Source organism: Eptesicus fuscus, chromosome 12 (assembly GCF_027574615.1).
Source record: "Eptesicus fuscus isolate TK198812 chromosome 12, DD_ASM_mEF_20220401, whole genome shotgun sequence".
Classification (NCBI taxonomy): Eukaryota; Metazoa; Chordata; class Mammalia; order Chiroptera; family Vespertilionidae; genus Eptesicus; species Eptesicus fuscus.
In genome coordinates, this window is record NC_072484.1 from 39,479,473 (window position 1) to 39,503,154 (window position 23,682).

At 43.8% G+C, this 23,682-nt stretch overlaps 1 long non-coding RNA gene across 1 annotated transcript in view; it reads right to left on the bottom strand.

Moving 5' to 3' along the window:
- Window positions 1–1,212: 1,212 nt before the first annotated feature.
- Window positions 1,213–23,682, bottom strand: part of LOC129150913 (uncharacterized) — a 63,766-nt gene continuing 41,296 nt past the window's right edge. The window contains exon 5 of the long non-coding RNA XR_008557720.1: window positions 1,213–1,254. This is a non-coding gene — a long non-coding RNA (uncharacterized LOC129150913). The remainder of the gene's footprint in view (window positions 1,255–23,682) is intronic.

Sequence of the window (23,682 nt, forward strand, 5' to 3'; positions counted from 1 at the left end):
CAGTGCACGAAATTTGTGCACAGGTAGGGTCCCTAGACATGGCCAGTGATCAGGGCCGATCTGTGGGGCGACTGGCAAGGTAATCGGGAGGCCCCTGCTGACACCCACCTTGGCCAGCCTGGGGCCTGTGGGCTGGGGGCAGCTCCTGCATTGAGCATCTGCCCCTGGTGGTCAGTGTGCATCATAGAGACCAGTTGTTCCACCGTTCGGTCAATTTGCATATTAGACTTTTATTATATAGGAGATATATATATGAGAGGGGAGATAGAAACATCAATGATAAGAGAGAATCACTGATTGGCTGCCTCCTGCATGCCTGCTACTGGGGATCAAGCCAGCATCCCAGGCATGTGCCCTGACCAGGAATCAAACAGTGACCTCCTTGGTTCATAGGTCAATGCTCAACCAATGAGCCATGCCAGCTGGACTCTTTGGGGATATTTTCTTCTCAGTCTTTATTAAAGCTTTGGGAACCATGGCTCCCTCCCCCCGGCAGAAAGATCCGTGTTGTTTATTTGTTGTATTATGCCATGCCTATTTATTTGCCCCTTCTCTTTTCATATTTTCTTTTCATAACATAAAAATAGATATGCTTTGAAGTATAGGACACCTACATTCCTGCTTTTCATGCCCATGCATTTTGCAGAGTAATGGAGGGAAGAAATAAGGAATATAGGAAGCCAAGAAGAAAAGTTATTTGATTATTTCTTGGTCAACATTTTCCATGTCAACATTTACCTTCACTCACAAAGGGACAAGAGATATATTAAACAATAATGTCTTTCTGGAAATGAAAACAATTCTGTGGTTAGCACCAGCAACTTACCCCAGAATCAGAGGATAGTATAATTGGATGGGAAGAGAGATCAAAGGCAATGTAGTCATTGTACAGGTGAGAAAATCCAAGCTCCAAGAGTTAAGGAATTTATATGAGTTCTCAACACTAGTCAGTTTTAGTTAAATCTAGAAGCCTCTTTTTTTTTTTTTGCTGATGCTGCTATAATATCTTAAGCTTTTAAATGTAACACATCTATATCAATATACGTGTTACTGAACTACAAAATGGCCCTTAACACCTCAGTTTTCTGTTTCATGGTTAGAATAAAATAGAAAAGTTCCACTTGTCAATGTAGGTTCCAGGGAGAATAGATAGGTCCCTGCAAATTGCTTGATTGTCTTTTGAAAGAGCAAGTTACCAGAGGAAACATTAAAATATCTTGGTTTATAGATGCCATCTTGGAATATTGCAGCTTCCTAGAATACAAAAAAAAGTGTGATTTTTCCACTACCCTATGTAAACATATAATTCACACATCTTCCTTCTCCCCGCCCCACCTCATTAAATGGATGCACCCTTGTTGGTACCCAACATAAATGCTGATGCTTCCTCTTTTGCTCAGCAGGATCTCATTATAACACGCTCTTGAATATATAAGAGCCACATGGACCAAAGGTTCCCGTGAGGTCCCCAAGCATTACTGCCCATCAGTATTGGAAAGCTAAAGCCTCAGCCAGTTGGGTTCTGACTCATTGGGGTAGACTTTACACTTTTTTAATTGAAGATTTTGGGACCTTTTATCTTAAAGATTGCTTAAGGTACTCCCATGTGTGACTGGGGGATGTAGGTGTGGGTGTCGTCAGTCTGAATTTGGTCCGGGTTTATGATGTCAACTAGCAAATATTCATGGGTGGAAAGCATTTAATTTGGGCCAAAAGTGATCTGTGCTGAGTAGGGACTTGTAGATGCAGCCTCTACTTGAGAAGAGCCACTCTCCTTCCTGGCTTCACACCTTGAGCTTCTAAGAAGCAACACAGAAAGCAGGGTGTACTCGCACGACCTAGCATAGCCACCCTCTGGGAGCACTGGCCTTCTGAGACAGAGTGGCTGGTGGCAACGTTCAGAGTTAGGGAGACTCACTTTGCAGTAGACCCATTCATCTTTATTACCCTCCTTCCTCCATTTAACATCATTTCCTGGTGCCCCTTCCTACAAACCCTACTGGAGTCTGTCTCCTTTCGACAGGGTTCTTAGCTTCCTCTTACCATATCACAATTCTTCCCATGCCCGTGAATCTATGAACTTATGCTAAGCCATAACCACCATTTGTGGCCTTAAAAACGGCCATTTCCTATAATCCAACCCCATACTAATGGGTCACAATGAAAACACTACCTCCTCTCTGGTTTTTTCTTTCTTCCTTTTTTTTTTAACCTCTTTTTACAAAAAGTTTCTTTCGACATAAAGGCCTTGTGCAGTGGAAATTTCGGGCCCAGCTGACACGTGTGTAGCGTAGGCGTGCCGGGATGTTTCTAAAAAGCCCACGAGCTCTCCAGCCACTCCACATTCCAATTCTGCAACCGATAAAGGAAGGGAACAGGAAGGATTTTCCTACTCAGATTCCAGCTCAGTTCAACCCCTTACATTCCCTGAACATCTAAACATGGCAGACACAGTACTGAATACTGTGGGAAAGGGAGAGATGAAGAGGAAGGCACAGTCTGGGGCCTCCAGAAATTCTTAAGTCTTAGGAGGGCTTAACTTGTGAGTGCCAAGTGGTATGAGAGAACCACCACAAAATGCTTCCAGAGCTGAGATAGAAGTACATTCTCACTCAGAGTACAGGTCAGGGCAACATGGAAGAGGAGCTTCCACCCTGGCCCTTAGGGAAGCAGAAATAGACCTGGGTCCAGGGCAGCCAGCAAGAAGCACAATGGGGATTACTAACCAAGCAGGCTTCCTTCCGGAGCTGGTTATGCTATGAGTGTTATGACTTCTCCAGTGGAAGCCATCATCGCCTGCTGTTAGAATGAGAAGTCCAGGCCAGCGGAAGTGTTGGGGAGGATCCCGAGCACCGGTGTGCTTGTATCTCTGTGTGTTCATTCATTTATCCAGCACTTGAACTAACCAGCTACGATCTTCTCAAGAACAGTAGATAAAACGCGGGATAATAACAGGAAGCTAAGGCAAAGTTGCAGGTTTCAATATATGCCTCTTCGTAGGCAGATAGGCCATCACATGACAATAATGAAATATAGATGACCTGCATTTTAAAAGAGATAAAAATCAGGTAATTATTGAAGCATCAGTTCTTTGGGAAATAATTGGTAATGACCTTTGATAAAGAAATCAGGTTGTGATATTGTTGACAGGACAATTTTCCACTGAGGCAGTGGGCAGAGATGTAGCAGCTGGCTCTAAAGCAGGAGAAACCTAAGTTAATTTGTTAGCTCAGGCAAGAAAGCTGCTCATTTGTTGGTACAAGGCTGAATGAGTACCTATTTTTTAACTGTTGGAAGCAGGGAAGGCCAGCTAAATAATGCCGTTCTTGAATAATGTGACAGGTCATCATTAGCGCCAGGCCCATGTTCTCAGGGGTCGTTGTAGTCAGTGCATGATGATGGCTTCCTGTGTCTCTCTCTACCTGGGAGGTGGGGAGGTCCAGCCAGACTATGCCATAGGCCGGAAATACGGATGCCTTAATACACTAGGACCAATCCTCAACCAATCAGGGGCAGAAACTGGTAACAAATAATCCAGATTCATGTCACTTCAGTGCTACAACCCTGACGTATATGCTACAATTTGTCATTGAGGCCCAGCCAGGGGACTCAGGGTTCAGCCTCAGTTTCCCACAGCTGTAACCCATTCATTAATGTTCCTCAGCTGTCTAATATATTTACCTCAGAGGGCTACCCTGAAGATAAAATTAAACAATACATATAAAGGGCTTCACATTGTTCCTGGCCCATAGCAAGAGGCCGACAAGGGGTAGCTCTAATACCAGCAGCAAAATTAGTACTAATATCATTCTTATGACTTGGTTCCCTTTTAAGTGGGTTTCTCTCCCGACCCAAACTGCCTTGACTTGAACATACCCCCAACTTGTGTCTGAACAATGCCTTGAGGAGCCAGACATAACACAGAAAGTTCTTTAAAAGAGAACTTGCCAGTACAGAAATTGTTGCAAAAAAAAAAAACCACCACCCCCCCACACACACACACCAAAAAAAGAAGATGGACTTGTATGTAAACTTTTTCAGAGAGTTCTATAAATCCCTTTTTTGCTTGCCTTCTTGCCTCGAAGCATATAGCAATTGCTCAGAGGAGTTGTGAGTCAGTGCCACAGTCTCTTTCTCCTCACTTCTGATAAGGTCTTTGCATATGCAGTGATCCCTGACATCAGAATACCGTGTGGGCTTAAATAAATAAGACTGCATCTTTGGGGAATAGTCTTTCTCCTCCTCTCCTCCTCCCTTTTCTTTTTCTTCCTTTCCTGTCCTCTCCTCATCCTATCCTTTCCCCTCTCCCCTTCTTCTCTGATTCTCTCCTTCCCGCATTCTCATTCTCTCCAATTCTCAGTCTCTCTCTCTCTCTCTCTCTCTCTCTCTCTCTCTCTCTCTCTCTCTCTCTCTCTCTCTCCCTTGTGCTGCCTGTCAACAATATCACAACCTGATTTCTTTATCAAAGGTCATTACCAATTATTTCCCAAAGAACTGATGCTTCAATAATTAACTGATTTTTATCTCTCTCTCTCTCCCCCTCCCTCCTTCCCTCAGTTTTCCCTCCCTCAGTGTGCAGTTCATTCCCCTCCCCTCTCTCTGATGCTTTCTTATTTCTAGCTCTCTTTTTCCATGTTTCCCCCCCTTCTTTCTCTCTACTTCTACCTCTGTCTCTCTCAAGTCTGAGCCCCAGATAGAGCCAGACTCTGTATCTTGCATTGTCCTTTAAAGAGAATTTCCTGATGTAAATGGAATGTACAACATTTAATACTGCTGACAGCTTAATGAGTGACACAGTACCAGCAGACTTCACCGAATGTGTTAGAGGAGAGAGAAAGCGACCCTCTCACATAACTGCAGACACGAAAGCAGATGAACAAAGGAAATTAAACCAGTTGCATCCAACAGACTTCGAAACACACCCACAAACCTTCTCTTCCCCCTCCTCCTTCAGCAGATCTTCACACTTTCGCTAATACCAGCTGGTTCATACACTCCAGAAGTATCACCCTCATCAGTTACTGCAAGTGAGACTTCAGATATGGGTTAAATCCACTCTGGTCATTAGCCAGTCTTCTGTCTAATTTTCCCTGGATTTTCTTTACCTGGAAAACCTTCCTACTTTATACATCCATCGTAGATGGAAAGGGGGAAAGGGGAATTGGGTAAATGTGGCCCAGAAATTCAACTTTTAAAATGAAATTTAAAAACAAGCAAAAAGATCAGAAGGACATTGCTAGTCCCAATTTGGCAATAACCGAGTAAATGCATACTCCACTGATAGAAAAAATCTTAATATTTGTAATAAAAATGATTCATTCAAACACTTAACAAATGTTCAGTGACTGCCTACCATGTGCCAAGCATTGTGCTAGATCAAGGGCCCCAAAGAGGATGGAGACAGGCCTGGTGGTCCCTAAGCTCACAGAGATTATTATTGTCCAGCTGGAAAGCAGAAAACCAAACAAAGAACGATGGTTACATCTTATAAGAGAACTGCACTAAACTACTCGAGACTATATAACAACATAGCAGAGACACATAACCAAATTCAAAAGATGAGGGTGGGAAGGAGAAAGATGATGGGGGTAGGGGGAAAGTGAGTCAAGGAAGGCTTTCAAGAATCTTTGGGCACTGAAAACATCAGTAGGGGTGAACAACTAGTGTGCAAGATGGCTAGAGTAAAGAAAGATAAGGATGGACTGCAATTATAACTAAAACATAGAACAATCAATGTGAGTAAACAGCTGAAGACTACTTGAATAGAAGGTCCTATAACTAAGGATTTACAGAAGAAGCCACATCAAGACTGCTCCAAACAGGTTGTCCAGGGCCAGTCACAGGCAGCATGTGACATTGGCCTACACCAGAGTCCCTCCCAAGCAGCCCCAGAACCAACACACTCATTGGCCAGCTTCAGACAACGTCAGAGCAGGATCCAATTTGGATATGCTTCACAGGTGGCATATCCAAAGGGAGATCTTGGCAGCTACCCTGCTGAGGTAAATTCTGCTTCATGTGGTCAGCACTTGCACAGCAGCTCATACACTGAGGTGTGGGTCAATCTCCACAGTCAGACAGGTTGAGGTTCAACCCCACACATGAACAAACCAATAGTAACCAAGACTCAATTACAACAGGAGGGCCCACATAACCCATACAAGGGACATTTCTGAAGCACCCAGAAGAGGTGATCAAGGAGACTGCACCACTAGGTTCCACTGGACACCTACTACATAGGGCCACCCTACCAAGACCAAGAGTCATAGCAGATCTACCTAACACATAGAAACACAGAGGCCTGTCCAGATTTGAGAAAGGTCAGATTAATCAAGTTTAAAATATTCACTGTCCTATATAACATAAGCTACCAGTCAGAGCAATTTTTCCAGCAGAGTCAGTCAGCAAGACTCATAGCTGCCTGGACCCTGAAAATGGAACCACAGGAAGCAGATGATGGAGTTCTAATGAAGTTCCTGATGATCCTATATCAGATGACCATTGCAATATGGTCCCCGAGGGAAGGACTCAGACTTTATAGTCCTTTATGAAGCCACAGTGAGGGAGTTTAGTGACAGATAAACCTCTCCCTCCTCCCCCCCCCCCCTGTTCTCTCTCTCTCTTCCTCCCTCCCTCCCTCCCTTTTGGGAACTGGCTCTGTTAACTTCATCTGATACAGTGTGTCTAGAAAAGTGGGGGTCCAATATCAGGACATGCCCATGCTTCCTGACCCCAGGGGCTTCCACGTGGTCACGGGCACTTCATGACGTTTGATAGGCCATTGTTAATTGACTCTGTTTTCATTGTTTGTTTGATTTTATAACTAAACTAGTCTCCAAGGAGTAAACTTTCTAGCCCACCATATGTACTATACAGTTAATTATAACACACTCCCTCTCTTACCCATGGACCCTGACATAAGGATGTTTCTAGTCTACATATGGTGAACAATACTGTTCATGCATTCTCCCCTCAACGCATTTCCTAGAGCCCCCACACAGTGGACATTAATGACTTCTTTGGGCCCCTTCTGGCTTCACCAGATGAACAAAAATAAAAATAAGCAGCTGTCATACTTTAACTTAAAAAAAAAAAAGAAATTCATGAAGCCTATTTCAATTTGGAGAAGTATTTGGCTTAGAGAGGAGAGAGTCGGCTGTACCACTGATGGCACAGAGCTCACTTACTAATGCACCACTTCCTGACATTTAATTTGCACAATTTGTCTCCTGTTATCTGGCAACTCTCAGAAGATTTTGGAAGCAGGATAAAAGAAGGCAGAAACCTAATGAGCAGGAAGATTAAACGTGAAAGAGTGGGGGGCACCAAGTTCAGAGTCAGATAACTAAGTCCCAGACCTTGCCGGGCCATCAACACCTGTTGACAAAGCACTCCAACCAGAAAACAGCCATAAAAGGAAACCCAATGGAAGAGTATCCAGAAGACAACACACAATAATGAAACAAAAGCCACTTATGTTAACTTACCCGGCACTTTCGACACCATGGAACTCATTCAAGTCTAAACTTAGATGTGCTCTATCGTAGACTATAACCATACACCTAGGTAGGGAAAATTGCACATTTTCCATCATAAAAAAAATATCAAAATGTTTTATCTGTGCTTCTGCAATTCAAAAATGACTGAAGCTGTGAACTTCAAATTTGGCAAGATTGTAGTCCTCATTAAGGAAGGGAATGGAAGCCAATTCTGGAGAAAAATGGTTCCCTAGTTTTTAGTGTAGAAGGTTGAAACAATAAGAGTTGAGCTGAACATGAGGAACATTTCCTCTGCTGTCTCAGCTCCCATTTGGATAAAGATTATTCACCAGAGAATAAAACGAGACACATCATGTTTCTAACTCATAAATGAAAACATCTTTCTTGATTCTTTTATTTGTTTCTCTCCCACCTTTCTAAATCAAACTTTGACTTGTTAACATGAAACTAAAATGTATAATTAAAACACCTCGGAATACAGATAATTCCTGAAAGGACTTGCCTTTGTCCAGCATAGGCTTGGGGTGCTCTGTTCCCAGGTGTTTTCAGAGTTAGATGGCTGTGGTGTGAAACACAGGATGTGCAAGGGATGAAAATAATACTGTTATAGGAAACGTAACTTTGGAATTTCCTGATTTAACTGCGAAGATTGCAGTCTTAACACTGTGTCAATATTGGTTTTAAATATATACATGTTTGTTTATTGGCGCACACACATGCACATAACACACAGGAATCCCATCCATAAAATGCACCCACATCTGTGGTTAAACACAGCAGCTGTTTAACAGCCCAGCATCACATTCTGCAAACACTGGGACCTGAATGAAGAATCCCATAGCCAGTGCCACGGGGACGGAGGTCCTGTATTAGGAATGCTGTCTAAAGAGCTCGCCAAGAGTCCCCCAGGCAGGACCTTTTGTCAAATTCATAGCATGTTTCCCAAAATTTGGAATAAAAAATGAAAGACCCTGACTTTATTCCTTGCTCTAATAATTTTATTGTAATAAATACTTTGAAGGCCAGCTCAAAGTCAACCCAGGGCAATGTGAAGTCTGTTAAATGTATATACTGACTGTCCAAAGATCTCTGCAACACTGATGAACAAAAGAAGCAGAAGCAATAGGAAGGCTCTGTCCCAGGAGCAAGTGTCCCACAGGAGCTGGCATGGGAGCCAGTGCACACCTTTGGTTAGCATTCCATTCCATGGTACCTCCTTTGGCCACAGTGCATGCGTCTGATAACCTAAGTAAGAATAATCTTGAGAAACCAAGATGGCAGCACAGGAAAACACCTGAACTTGCCACCTCGCACAACAACTTCAAAACTACAACTAAAAGACAAAATGGACATCATCCAGAACCACAGGGAGACTGGCTGAGTGGAAATTCTACAACTAGAAGGAAAGAGAAAAGCACACTGAGACTCAGAGGAGGTGCAGAAGGCAGAGGTACAGAGGCGTGCGCGCGCTGAGAGGGCTGGCAACTGAGTACGTGGCTGGCTTTTTCAATTGGGAGGGAGACACAAGCTCCCGACTGCTCTGAATTCCAGTTCCGGACGAGACTCTGGGGACCCAGACTCATATGGGGAGAAACTGGACTGGCTGGCAGTGGGCAGAACTCAAGGGCGGCTTTCTCTCAGAGGTGCTTGCAATGATTATTGCAGGACACTGAGACCCGGGGGCCTTTTAGGGCAGGACTGATGGGAAGCCATTGCTGTTTGCTCTGCCCTGAGACTCAGCCCCACCCCAGCTGTGTGCAGAGGCTTTTGCATATTAACCTTTTGCACTCGGATGTCGAGTGTGACTCGACACAGTTAGCATCGGTAGCAGAAATCAAGAAAAAAGCAAGCGAGTGCAAAGGGTTAATGGCCTGGTCCTTTGAAATCTAAATTTACCTATCAAACTACAGCTGAGTCAGAGAGACCCAGAACATCCAAAAGAGGGCCCAAGGCCCCACAGCAGCTTGTATTGCTTCACAGCTGGGCCTCATCTCGGCACCTCCAAAACCCAAACAAAGAAGAGGAATCTGCAGATCTCTCTGTAGCTCCTGCTGGGTAGCCTCAGGCAGAGGCTAAATTAGCACCTCCTTAGAGATCCAAGAGCCAGTGTACCCAGGGGTCAGAGTAGGACCATCCAGATTACAACTCTTCAGATCCATAAGGGACACACTCAGTGGGCAGACTCAGTGAGCACCAAAGCCCCACTGAAGCAAGTCTTGCCTCATAAGGGTGTCTCCAGCACAGAAGTTCTCCCATCATAGGCACAGCTGATCCTCACAGCCAATTGGCCTGGAGATCAATTCCTCCCAGTGATACCAACAACAATCAAGGCTTAACTACAACAAGACTGTGCACACAGCCCACAAAGGGGTGCACCAAGAGTGTCCATCTCAGATAACTGGGGAGGCTGAGCCACTGGGCCCTATAGGACACCTAGCACACAAAGCCACTCTATCTACTCAGGGAAGCAGCCAAAATACGGAGACAAAGAAACAGGTCACAAATGAAAGAAATGGAGGAAAGCAAATGACTGGATATAGAGTTCAAAACCACGGTTATAAGGTTTTTCAAGAATTTTCTAGAAAAGGCCGATAAATTTAGTGAGACCCTCGAGGATATGAAAAATGACCAACCAGAAATTAAGCATATACTGACTGAAATAAAAAATAATATACAGAGATCCAACAGCAGACTAGAGGATCGCAAGAATCAAGTCAAAGATTTGAAATACAAAGAAGCAAAAAACACCCAACCAGCAAAGCAAAAAGAAAAAAGAATCCAAAAGTATGAAGATAGTGTAAGGAGCCTCTGGGACAACTTCAAGTGTGCCAACATCAGAATTATGGGGGTGCCAGAAGAAGAGAGAGAGCAAGATATTGAAAACCTATTTGAAGAAATAATGACCGAAAACTTCCCCCACCTGGTAAAAGAAACAGACTTACAAGTCCAGGAAGCACAGAGAACCCCCAAACAAAAGGAATCCAAAGAGGACCACACCAAGACACATCATAATTAAAATGCCAAGAGCAAAAGACAGAGAGAATATTAAAAGCAGCAAGAGAAAAACAGTTAGTTACCTACAAGGGAGCACCCATACGACTGTCAGCTGATTCTCAACAGAAACTATGCAGGCCAGACAGGAGTGGCAAGAAATATTCAAAGTGATGAATAGCAAGAACCTACAACCAAGATTACTCTACCCAGCAAAGCTATCATTCAGAATTGAAGGTCAGATAAAGATCTTCACAGATAAGAAAAAGCTAAAGGAGTTCATCACCGCCAAACCAGTATTATATGAAACTAGTGGCCGGGTGCACAAAATTTGTGCATGGGGCTTGGGGTGTTCCTCAGCCCGGCATGCACCCTCTCCAATCTGGGACCCCTCAGGGGATGTCCAACTGCCGGTTTACTGGCAGACATTCATCTCGCAATCCGGGACCGCTGGCTCCTAAACACTCACCTGCCTGCCTGCCTGATTGCCCCTAACCACTCTGCCTGCAGGCCTGCTTGCCCCCAAGTGCCCTGCCCCCATTGGCCTTCTCGCCCCCAACTTCCCTCTCAGCCAGCCTGATCACCCCCACCTGCCCCCCCCGGCCTGCTTGCTCCCAACTGCCCCCCCCTGACAGCCTGATTGTCTCAAACTGCCCCCCTGCCAGCCTGATTGCCCCCAACTGCCCCCCACTGCCAGCCTGCTCACCCCCAACTGGCTCCCCTGCCAGCCTGCTCACCCCCAACTGGCCCCCCTTCTGGCCTGCTCGCCCCCAACTGCCCCCCCTGCTGGCCTGATCACCCCCAACTACCCTCCCCTCCTGCCCTGATTGCCCCTAACTGCCTCTGCCTCACCACCATGGTTTTGTCCGGAAGGATGTCCAGGAGGTCTCCTGGAAGGTCTCCTGGTCTAATTAGCATATTACCCTTTTATTAGTATAGATAGAGGCCTGGTGCACAGGTGGGGGCCGGCTGGTGTGCCCTGAAGGGGGTCCCGGATCAGGGTGGGGGTCCCCTTGGGAGGCGGGGTTGGTCTGGGGCAGTTTTCAGGCTGGCCATGCCCCCATAGGGGTGGGAGTCCCCACTGGGGGCAGTGCCGGCCTGGGCGAGGGGATGGGCGGTATGCAGGCCAGCTATGCCCCCACTGTGATGGAGGTTCCCACTGGGGGGCATGGATGGCCTGGGCAAAAAGCTGAGGGCCATTTGGGGGTGGTTTGCAGGCCAGCCAAGCCCCTGGCTTTGTCTGGAAGGATGTCCGGAAGGTCTCCAGAAGGTCTCACAGTCTAATTAGCATATTACTCTTTTATTAGTATAAATGCTGAAAGGTATTCTGGAAGAAGAGGAAAAAGGTAAAGATAAAAATTAAGAACAACAAATACATATCTATCAACAAGTGAATCTAAAAATCAAGTGAATAAAAAAATCTGCTGAACAGAATAATCTAGTGAATATAATAGAATTAGCGGCATAGAAAGGGAGTGGACTGACAATCCTCAGGGGGAAAGTGGTGTGGGGGGTGCGGGAAGCAACTGGACAAAAATCATACACCTATGGATGAGGACAGTTGGGGGGGGGGGGTAAAGGCATGGGGTGGGAACCAGGTGGAGGGGAGCTATGGGGGGGAAAAAAGAGGAACAACTGTAATAATCTGAACAATAAAGATTAAAAAAAAGAATAATCTTGAAAATAATAGAGGAAATGTACAGCAATCTGAAAATGCACCCAGGTAATCTTCAATGGAAGGCTACCCTTACTTAGTGATTTTTGTCATTGACTGGGGTTACTGGAGAGCCTGCCAAAAGAGAAAGCATGTCACATTCCTGTCACCTATACCTGCCCAAATCTCCAGATGCAGAGATGAGACATTTTTATGACAAATGAGTTCTCAGATTTTTGTTGCTGTGTTTCTCACTGAATTTCCTTTTTCTCTGTGCATGTTTTCTTTTTCTAATTTTGCTTTTTAATATGTGAGTTAAATCCATGCATCTCACACCCTGCAACTGCATTTTCCTCCCAACAACTGCACAGTGAATTCCAATTACCCTTGCCTGGCACTCCAGGTCCTCTCTAATCTGATTTCATTCATTCATATGTTCATGTATTCCTTTTCTTTCATTAAATTTGTATTTATTAAGCACCTATTATGCCCAAGATACAATGATAGGGATTGGAATTTACCAAAAAAAATGTGCAGAATGAGAAGAAATGCTTTGAGCAAAGTCACTGAGTAGAGAAGGAAAAGGTGGGCAAGGTGGGAGAACCCAACATTTCAATGCAGCCATGCCCACGGTAGGCGATCCAGTTAAAGATTCTAGTTAACTTGTAATTTTGTAAAAATCATTTGAGCAGAATGTGCAATGTGGAACTGAACCTAAGGAATTTCATCTCCCTCATTTCCTATCATTCCACCTTTCCCAAAGCTTACTGAGTTCAACTAATGCAGCAAATAGAAACTATTTCTCCAACCCAGGTGTGCAGGAACAAGCCTATCCAAATTTTAATACAACTCCCCTCTGCTCAGGGAATCCAGGGTTCTCCTTCCCATACCCAAAATCTTAAATTCTTACAGGGACAGTGCCTGGAGAATCTGCATTTTATCTGCTCCACACTTATAGAGGACCCATCCTGTGCCTTTATAAATGCCCCAAAGTACCAGACTCATCATAGACAATGAAACCAATCCCTAGGAACAAAATGTTACTCTTCCTTCAGAAACTCTTTGCTTTACACTGAAGGCTTTTCATTTGCTATATCTGCATGTCTTCTTACCCAGGAATTTGGGTAGATCACCTGGAGATCTTATTTTTCAAATTCTGATTCAGGTCAGTATGAGGTGAGGTCTGAGCACCTGCATTCTAACAAGTTTCCAGATGATGCCAATGCTGTTGACCCATGGACCACACTTTGAGTAGCTGGAATCTGCATGTCCTACTTCTCTTGAGATGTGGCTTCTCTATTATTAATCTACTAGAGGCCCGGTGCATGAATTCATGCACCAGTGGGGTCCCTCAGCCTGGCCTGCAGGATCGGGCTGAAACCAGCTCTCCAACATCCCCCGAGGGGTCCCGGATTGCGAGAGGGCACAGACCAGGCTGAGGGACTCCACTGGTGCACGATCGGGGTCGGGGAGGGACACAGGAGGTTGACCAGCTGGGGAGGGAATGTGGGAGGGCTCCAGGGCATGTCCAGCCCATCTTGCTCAGTCCCAATTGCCCGGACCACAAGAGCAAGCTAACCTACCGATCGGAGCATCCGCCCACTGGTGGTCAGTGCACATAGCGACTGGTTGACCGGCTGACTGTCTTTCCCCCGGGTGGTCAGTGCACGTCATTGTGAGTGGTTGAGTGACCTTAGCATATCATTAGCATATTATGCTTTGATTGGTTGAACAGCTGACACTTAGCATATTAGGCTTTTATTATATAGGATTATTTGAGGTTTAAAAAAATGTCAGTTATTCACATAACTCAAGAATATCAGCTCTTTGCAGGCAAAAAATATGCCTTCCACATTCTTACACTTCCCACATAAAGGTTAGCTATTCATAACTGATGACTTATTCCAATTGATTTGCTGACCATATGCTTCCTGCTGCTTTAAGCCCTTTCCTGGCTATCAACTATCCTCAGAATTCAGTTCAAACCCTTCAGATTATGATGAAAAAGTCAAGTGTGACCTGGCCCTTGGTCCCCCTCTAACCTGATCTTCTGGTGCACCCTCCTCTCCTACTATGTAATCCTCCCTTCACATATGGGACGTTTTCTTATTCCCACAGGGGTCGGGGCTGGGGTGGGGGTAAAGCACCTGACTATTATGTAAGATGTTGCCTCACCTGAGGACTCTGGGAAACTAAGAAAAGAATGGGAAATAGGTTATATTTCTTTTTTTTAACTTTATTATTAAAAGTATTACATTTGTTCCCTTCCCCCCCCCCCATTGTCCTCTCCCAGCCTGCCCCCACCTCCTCAGCCCCAGCCTTCACCGCCCCCCCCCCATTTTCTGTGTCCATTGGTTATGCTTGGTTATGCATATAAGCATAACCAAGGTCCTATTTCTTTTGCCCTCAATTTCTAGCCCAGATAAAAGGCTCTCCATAGCTCAGATACAGGCATGCCCTCTCCTTGTACCAGAGACAACAAGAAGCTGTGTAACACAAGGATTGGACAGCTACTTCCGTTATTCCTCAGGTCCTCCATCCCCTCATCCCCAATCCCCCTCTTTTTTTTTTCATCCATGCACTGACAATTTCAGCTTTGATTATGTTCTTCCACTTCTAAATGCTTTTCTCTAATTACATTATCGTCTTGAGAATTGGTTTCTTTTTTCTCAGAATATCCATGTGTGTCCTTTATTTCTCTTCCTTCAATAGTTTTTCTTCTGAGCCTTCATTCCTCGCTCTCGCTCTCCTTTTGCCTCCTATGTTCAGCTGCTCTTATGGTAATTTGGTGCATGGTTGACAATGAACAGCTTTCCCTTCCCAACTGGCCAAGGTGCACACTTCAAGTTTAGCTTTCAAGTTGATTCTTCTTGTACCAGCCATTAAATTGGATGTTATGTTGTCATGGTCTCCCACACACCATTTAGCATGTCTTCATCTCTTTCCTCATCTTAATTAAAGCCTGTTATACTCAAATGTACAAATTAAAACAAATTTTACATACATTCCCTTTTATAGTTCCTGGTGACTGGCAGGTGAGCATGGAAGTGAACACAATACCTGAGGATGTTACAGCCTACAGCTGCTACCTGCTCCAGACACCTAGACGGGGTGTGCTGACAGGCAGCCCAAGTGGTCTCAGGGCTGGAATCCTGACAAGTACTGCACCTGCTGGGAGAACTGATCCAATCAGATCTTATTTAGAGGCAAAGTGACATCAATGCAGATTTCCTTTCTTATCAGGTCACAGATGGCTTTCCCATAAACCACTTGAAATCTAAAAGACTCGTTGGAAACTTAAGGGAAATCCTCACCCAGCTGCTTTCTCCCCTAAACGGCTTGCCTCTTGTTAGACTGGTGGCTTGGCGGTTGGCATGAGGGTTTCCTCCAGATGCGGTGGGCTTCAGGCCCCAGCACACTCTTCCTCTTAAGTGGTGGCCTGAAACCTGCCATCAGAAGACACGAGACAAGAGTGCTTTTAAGCTCTTTAGCTGATATTAGCATATTGCTCAAATGTCCTCTTGGGCAGATTCCCGTTTTCTTTGTGCATTAGATTAGCATGCTAAGGATATGCTTTCTCATGAAAAGTGAGGAAGAGCTGACACCTTCGGCAGGAGTGGCCAGGTTCTGTTAAATCACGATGCTCCATAGGGTATCAGCATATTAGCCTGGTTCATAATCACAAGCCCAAAGATATTACATAGGACCCAAAGGAACCAAGCTGTGGTCCACCCAGCATTTTAATCAAAACAGTGAAATTTCCTCTTCAGCAGCCACACTGTCCTCAGTGGAGACTGTTATGTTTAGTGGGAAGAAAGATCCCAATGCCATGTAGGTTGAAGGAATGGGAAAAGCTAAGCTAAACTGGGAAGTCATGAGAGATGCAGAGGAGAAGATTGCTTGATTCCAGGGAAAGGACAGGAGGAAGAAATGTCACCATGTGTGTAGAACTCAGACACCTGCTGTGCACCGCCACGATGGAAAAAATTTTGACCATTGTTTCAACTTTATAATAACTTTTTAATGCATTACAAATGCCTTGTAATTAAGGCCTCACTTACATATAGGAATAAAAATGAATTGATTTGCTTCTTCCTTTACATTTCAATTTAAGGGTGGCAAAAGGAAGAAGCTGTATTTTTCTTTCTATCACTTTCCTGCAAAAGGGGGCGAAAACAAACACAGGTGCTTTAAAATTTTCAAGGTGCAAACTAAATTACACGATGCCCAGGAGTGTGCAGTATAATTTCTTTGTTTGAGCATGGAATAAAAGACAGATAATTAGGAAATTGGGAGTCTATTAATTTTCCAAATTTACTCATGCAAGAACCACTGAGCTATGGTGATATTTGCTTACCTCGTCATTATGCAAAAATATATTAGCTAATTATTTTGACTAATGCAATTAAGATATGCATATTTAGCATAAACCATACAATAGAAATGTTACAGTCAGCAATTGCTGGGTTGCGCTCATGGGTAGCAGAGAGGCAAAAGTCCTGCTCAGTCTCCAATGGCAAGCCACAAGATTGCTACAACTCTGCCTACACTGTTATTATTAGTTTGGTTGCAGTAATTAATTTACTTTACAGCACGACTCTGTGGCACAGCTAGCAGTGGTATTAATTTTGGTTATGAGACACCTGAAGGTGTCAGCTTTTGAGCAGCAGCGTCTGCACCTTTAATTGCCTTAATCAGTAGAAACGCAGTATCTCTTTCAGGCATCCAATTAAGAACGTTATTGTTATTTTTCTTTTCTCTCTAACCCTTACTAATGAATACAGGAGCTAGTGAAAGTTAAGGTGACGGCAGTAGCCAAGAGGTGTATCTTCCCTTCTTAACCTGGGAACCTCACTGAGCCCCAAGTTCTTGAATGACAGAACAAGGATTTCCTCGAGTCTCCTTGGACTCCATCAACCCATAGACTCTTGCTACTCGAAATGTAAGTGGACCAGCCTGGGCTCACTCAAGATGCTCTGAATCAGAATCGCATTTTAACAACATCCCAGTGATTAACGTTTGAGAAATGCTGCTAGAGAGCAGGGGCAGAGCCAGCCCTCCACCTAAAGGAAGTTGCAATGGCCTCGCCCATGGTGTGACTTGAGAGTATGCTTAAGAGGAACCCACACACAAACCTACAAACCCCAGTGCCTACCAGTAATTCCTTGGCATGTGGAAGTATTTCAACCCATGGGAGTTTCGGATGCTGTTGAGAGAGATGAAGATTTTTCCCCGCTCTCATTTTACCCTGTGTCCACTGAAGCACCAGTAAAGTGAAGCAGGGAAGATGGTGAAGAGAAAAGCTAAGAGAGGAAAAGGTTTGGGGAAAGGGTACAAGGGAGACGATGTCTGCACCTCACAGTTCTGCCACAGAACCCGCCCCACAGAGTTCTCTTCCTCGCTCCAGCATGAGCTTGTCTGAGGATGTCAGCCAAGTCCTGTCAACAGGGTATCATCCACCTGTACTTTGTCACACATTCCCCCAAACTCCTCCTCTTAGTCCCAGATCTCCCTCTCTCTTCTTTGGTTCTTTCTCCCTTTGCCCATACATGAGAAGAGTTAGTTATATGGGTCATGTTACTCCCTTTATGTTACCCATATTTCAATTTTCTAGAACTTTCCTTTGGCTTATCCTGACTGGCTTGTACTTCTCCATTCACCCACATCTCATGGCATCCTATTTTACTAGAAAACATTATGGAGACCTTTTATTCCCACTCCTGACCACAAACTGGTACACACAGCTATACCCCAAATCTGGACTCTTTTATTTGTTATCTACATTTCATGTCCATTTACTGAAATTTGGTGTCAAGCTCATTTATTGTCACCTTACTGGTGTCTGAAATTATCTAAGCCAGCATAGTTTAGGAATAAATGAAGTTGCCATTAGCAGTAGTCAAAGAGAGTCCCCTTTCCTAGTAAAGACAGCAGGACCAATGAGTAGAATAGAAGGATTCAAACTTATAGTATAGAAACAGTTATCTTACAAACTCCTATGTCCCCCCACCCTTGCAAGAAATTCATGTTGAAGGCTAACTCCTGGTACCTCAGAATATTTGGAGTAGAGCCTTCACACAGGTGATTAAGGTAAAGTGAGGTCATTAAGGTGGTCCTAATCCAATATGACTGGTATACTTCTAGGACGAGGGAATTTGGACACACACACACAGAGGGAAGATGACAATGGGGCACAGAGAGGAGATGGCCATCTATAAGCCAAGGAGAGGGGCTTGGAACAGATTCTTCCCTCACAGTCCTTGAAAGGAGCCAACTCAGCCGATACCTTAATACCCAACTTTTAGTCTCCAGCACTGCGAGACAATAAATTTCCATCGTTAAAGCCAACCAATCTGTGGTACTTTGTTATGGCAGCCCCAGATAATGAATACAGCTCCTTAAACATCAGAAAGTTTTGTTCACATATGTACCCCTTCATAACATCTAACATAATAATAAGTATCACATGGTAGGTGTTCCATAATACTCTTGGAGTAAATGAATAGATGAATTAATGAATGCATGTATGAATGAACGATTTAAAGAACTACTCCCAGGTCTTTACTAGTAAGATAAGGCATGTCTTTTTTCATTTGGACCGACCCCGATGATTCTGTGGCACTGTGTGGTATGTGCCTTCCATTCCAAAGGGAAGCAGAAGCTGATCCATGAATAAATCCCCTGGAGAAAAAAAATTGCTGGCTTTGGGGCCCCTCTACCCAGCCACAAGGGGCTTTTGTTGATCCTTCAAAGAGTCTCCAGCATCCCAAGGAACATGAGTCAGCTGGGTGGCAAACATATTTGTTTTCACATATTAGTCATATATTTGATAGAGTGTATAGCAAATGTATGTGATAACATAAAATATATTTTAAAATTACAAATTTGGACAGCTGTCATGACATTTGAAAGAGTACATTAAAAATGTTGCTATATCCATTTTTAAATGCCGTGCCGAATGGCTAAATTTGTCAGCCTTTCCACATATTTTATATTTATGTATTTGCTTTGATTTTTTTTTTAAAGGAGCTCACCAGGTGATTTCTGGGCAATTGGTCAATATTAATGAAAACTCCACTTTGTAAATGCTAAATAAAAAGTGAGTCTAAGACAGACCCTGCCCAACTCCACCCAGTTTGTCCTATTTCACAGCCTATCTTGAGCAAAATAAACAGGAAACTATTAGAAACTAAGGGAGATATTTGGCAAACAGGATTCACAGACGAGCAAGGGAGCAAAATTTGGGGTGCAGGAATCAGGATTTCAAACATTGTGTGCTTAGATTGACATCAGCACCATATTGCATGTGCCCCATCCCCCTCCAATGGAGGGACAGTTGCTGCTTGGCTCCTGTCCATTTTTTGCCATGAAGAAACAAACCCATATCTAGAGCAAGAAAACCCAGAAATGCAAATTAAAAAAAAAAAAAAAGCTTCTCACATTTTCAATTATAACTTTTTAAGAGCACTACACAAAACAAAATTAAGCATGTCAAATGGCCAGATGTGGCCTGTGGGCTGCCATTTTGCAAACTTGACATTGCTCAGCACTAAAAAATGCTGGCAATCGGGCCGAAGACTTTCCTTAGCACAATGGTTTCTCACCACACACCTATCCTAAAGAATTTGGCTTTGGGGCTACCTTCCATGTGAAACTGCCTTCTACGCTTATTTTATATACTAATATTATATATTTTTTTTATTTATTTTATAAAATTCTCATAGTGGGAAAAAGCAAGCATTGGCAAAGATAACCCAATGTATCGTGGGGGCTTTTTGTTGGTGGTGGTGGTTTTTATTGGCAATTGCAAGATGTGTCTTCCTAATTTTATCTAGGTTGAATCAAAATATTTTGTTTTATCTGAACATCTAAGAGCTGTGAGTGAGGAGTGGAGGCTCACATGCATGATGGTGGCAGAAGGAAGATTACCCAGAACCCGAAATTTGCCTCGGATCACCAAGAGTCAACTGTACTGTGGCAACGTTAAGTTGCCCTTTGGAACTGAGCTAATCCTTAAACTGTGTGCATATCCAAAACATTAGCTATCTGCTGTCATGCCTTTATGTGCCACATGCTGAGTTAATTAACACAGAGACGCTTGATACTGGAACCCTCCAGAGGGGAAAGCAGAAAGAGGCCCAGGCCTGAGAACAGACAGAGCCCTCAGGGGGATGGAAAGCACAGGGGTCTGTTCGGCTTTCATTTCTTTCTGCTCTTGTGATACAAGGTCAATGGGTTAGTCAACCCCATTTCTTTCCTATTGTTTGTTGTAATTCCCAGGCAGACATCCGCTATGAACAATGAAGCCTCACTTCATTCCAAGAATTAAACATCCAAACGCCCAACATTCCCTCCACGATGGCCAAAGAGAAGAGTTCATCAGGAAGATGGCTCGGCCCTAAAGACAGCAGCTCTCTCCTTGGAACCCATTATAAAATGATGACAATTGGCCCTAACCGGTTTGGCTCAGTGAATAGAGTATCGGCCTGCGGACTGAAGGGTCCCAGGTTTGATTCCAGGTCAAGGGCATGTACGTTGGTTGCGGGCACATCCCTATTGGGGAGTGTGCAGGAAGCAGCTGATCGATGTTTCTAACTTTCTATCCCTCTCCCTTCCTCTCTGTAAAAAATTAATAAAAATATATATTTTTTTTAAATCATGAAAATTGTCTCTACTTGTGATTTCATCCTTATGTATGTACTTCTATACTTCCGTGGAAAACATACCCAGTTTTACATTTTAACACTGAGGTGAATGCAAGTACACATAGGTATCTCTTCCTGTAGTTTTAGGGGCCAGTTCATAGAGAAGCCATTCTTGTCGTCACCTATATCTAGAATGTAGGGTGGCAGTGTGTGTCTCCAAGGCTCATTCCTAGAACTCATGACACAATGCAGGGCAAGCACACAATGTGGCAAACATTTTAATAATACTGTGAGCAACAAGAAACCTCTTTTGGACTGACTGACAGGGATAGGGATAGATAAGGAAGGAACAAGAAGGGGGAGTAAATAAGTCTTGGAGAGAAACTAAATAATGATGTCAACACATCCCTGATGTCTCAGGCATGGAAACAGGAAGCTAGTCAGGGTAAGAGAGGCAGCTAGAGAAGCAGGTAGAGAGGAGATAGTCTAGTGTGGTGGCCAGTCTCCACCTGTGGAGTAAAACAGACTTGAGTCTTAGACATGTGACCTAGGGAATTCCTCCACCTCTCTCTATATTAGGTATGATGACAACCTCTTCATAGAGTGGTCACAAAAATCTAAAATTTACATAACAAAGACAGTAGAGAATAGTATTTAAAAGCACTGACTGGAGAAGAAAATTTTCCCTGCTTTTTTTTTTTTTTGTAATTTTTTTTTTCTGAGAGAGGAAGGGAAAAGAGAAAGAGAAACATGAATGTGAGAGTGAAACATCAATTGGCAGCCTCCTGCACGCCCCCTACTGGGGATTGAGCTGCAACCCAGGTATGTGCCCTGACCTGGAATAAACTGGCAACCTTTTGGTACACGGGATGACATCCAGCCAACTGAGCCACACTGGCCAGGGCAACAGATTTTCCCTCTTAATAACCATGTAACCTTTTAGGGTCTCCTTTTCCTGTGTGTAAGATAATAATAACAATAATAATAATAATAATAGTAATTGCCTCTTATTTTGTTATAGGGATTAAATAAGACAATATATGTAAATCATTCCAACCTGACTTGATATGTAGTAACCACTCAATGTGTATTAACTATTATCAGATAGTGTTTAGCATAGCATCTGGAAGAAAATAAAAGTTCAGATAATAGCCACGATGATGCTGATGGCAATGCGTAGAGTTTTGTATGAATAATGCTATAATGGAAGCTCAGGAAGGAAAGGCCACTTGACAGAGCCACAGCCACAGCCACAGAACAGCAAAGACAAGCCAAGTGAGAACACAAGAGACCCCCCGGCTCATGAGACTCAGTCCAGGCTGGATCACCGTGGTTGTTCCATCACCCTTGGCTTTAGACGTTTTCAAACACAATTACACACTGGGGTTCATTAGAAGCGCATAAAGCACCATAGTGCAATGACGAAGCATCTCAAACTCTACTGACATCTGCCCTGCCAGCCATCCAGGAGCATGTCTCCCCTCAGCCTTTCTTACATCTCACCCCACAACACCCCACTGCTGCCGCCACCATCATTTTGGCTAATTTTGCATTAGCCATGTGGACTATCGGATGGTTTCTGCTGTATTTTGTTGCCCTTTCAAATATTTCTTAAATAGAAGATTGTACCATCTGGTGGACAATCTGCCTGTGTGCTATCTCACCTATCACAGCGTGGATTCTGCTCCTATTAGGGAAGGAGTGAGGCAGACAGGAGAAGCCGTTTGCTAGAATGCTGCCTCTGACCGCCTGCAGCCCACTGTCGCTGGCCGGCTCCCCCTCTCCAGCGGCCTGCTTCTGCCTGCACAGCAGTCCGTTTCCGTGTGCTACGCAGCTGTTTCTCCCACTCACTCCAAGGCCAGGCTATTACTCATGGGGCTTCAGGGAGCAGATGTCTCCATAGCTAGGCCTCTCTGACCTGTGCTGACATTTTACCTACATAAGCATCGAATGGCAGTGCAGCTACACTTCATGGGTGGGCGAGAGAGTGGCTAAGGCTCAGTTAAATTCCTACTTTATCCAAGTGAAAAAATTGATGTAAGGTGCTTAGAAAATTAATGGCACCTAAAGAAGGAGGGTATCCATATATATATTAAGGATGAATATATATATATACATATGTGTGTATATATATATATATATATATATATATATATATATATATATATATATATATATATATATATGTTTACATATCTCTAATCTCATATACCTCAGGGACTGTTACAGAGAGGCTTATGGCAATATTTACTTTTTATTTGGCTCCAGGGAACACCATTTATACCATGATACCTGAGGAGAAATGGGGAGTTGGTGTTTTCACTTTGGAAGATGACACTATCAACAGTGGCATTAAGACTTAAGAACAGTATCGGGCAAACCTTGCTTGATGGGAACAAAATCAACTCTCCTAATTTGTTTTCCATTTGGGAAGGAGCAATGTGGTCTCAATGAGGCCCATGGCAGAATCCCAAATGATTGTGTCAAGTATTGCGACGGTCAAGTGGTCAAGAATGGGAAATCTAGAACCAAACTGCTGAGGTTAGACTTAGTAGAAAACCTTCTACTAGTCGTGTGACCTTAGGCAAATTATACTACCTTATACTTGTCTTCTTTAAAATGAGTATAATAAATGATAATACCTACCTCATAGGGTTACTTGATTCAAAACCCTTACAGCACTTCCTAGATGCCAGATACTCTCCTAAACACCCTTTAAATCAGCCAAAGAATAGCTCCCGCTTTACTTAAGTAGAATCATGGCATAGCACCAGTGCCCATTCTGAAGGTGTGTTAACATCTGCATCCCCTTACCCAGTGGCCTTACAGTCAATGCCCCTTACTCCCCAACTGAGCAGGCTAAGGTGGGCTCCCTTCCCTCCCACACACACAG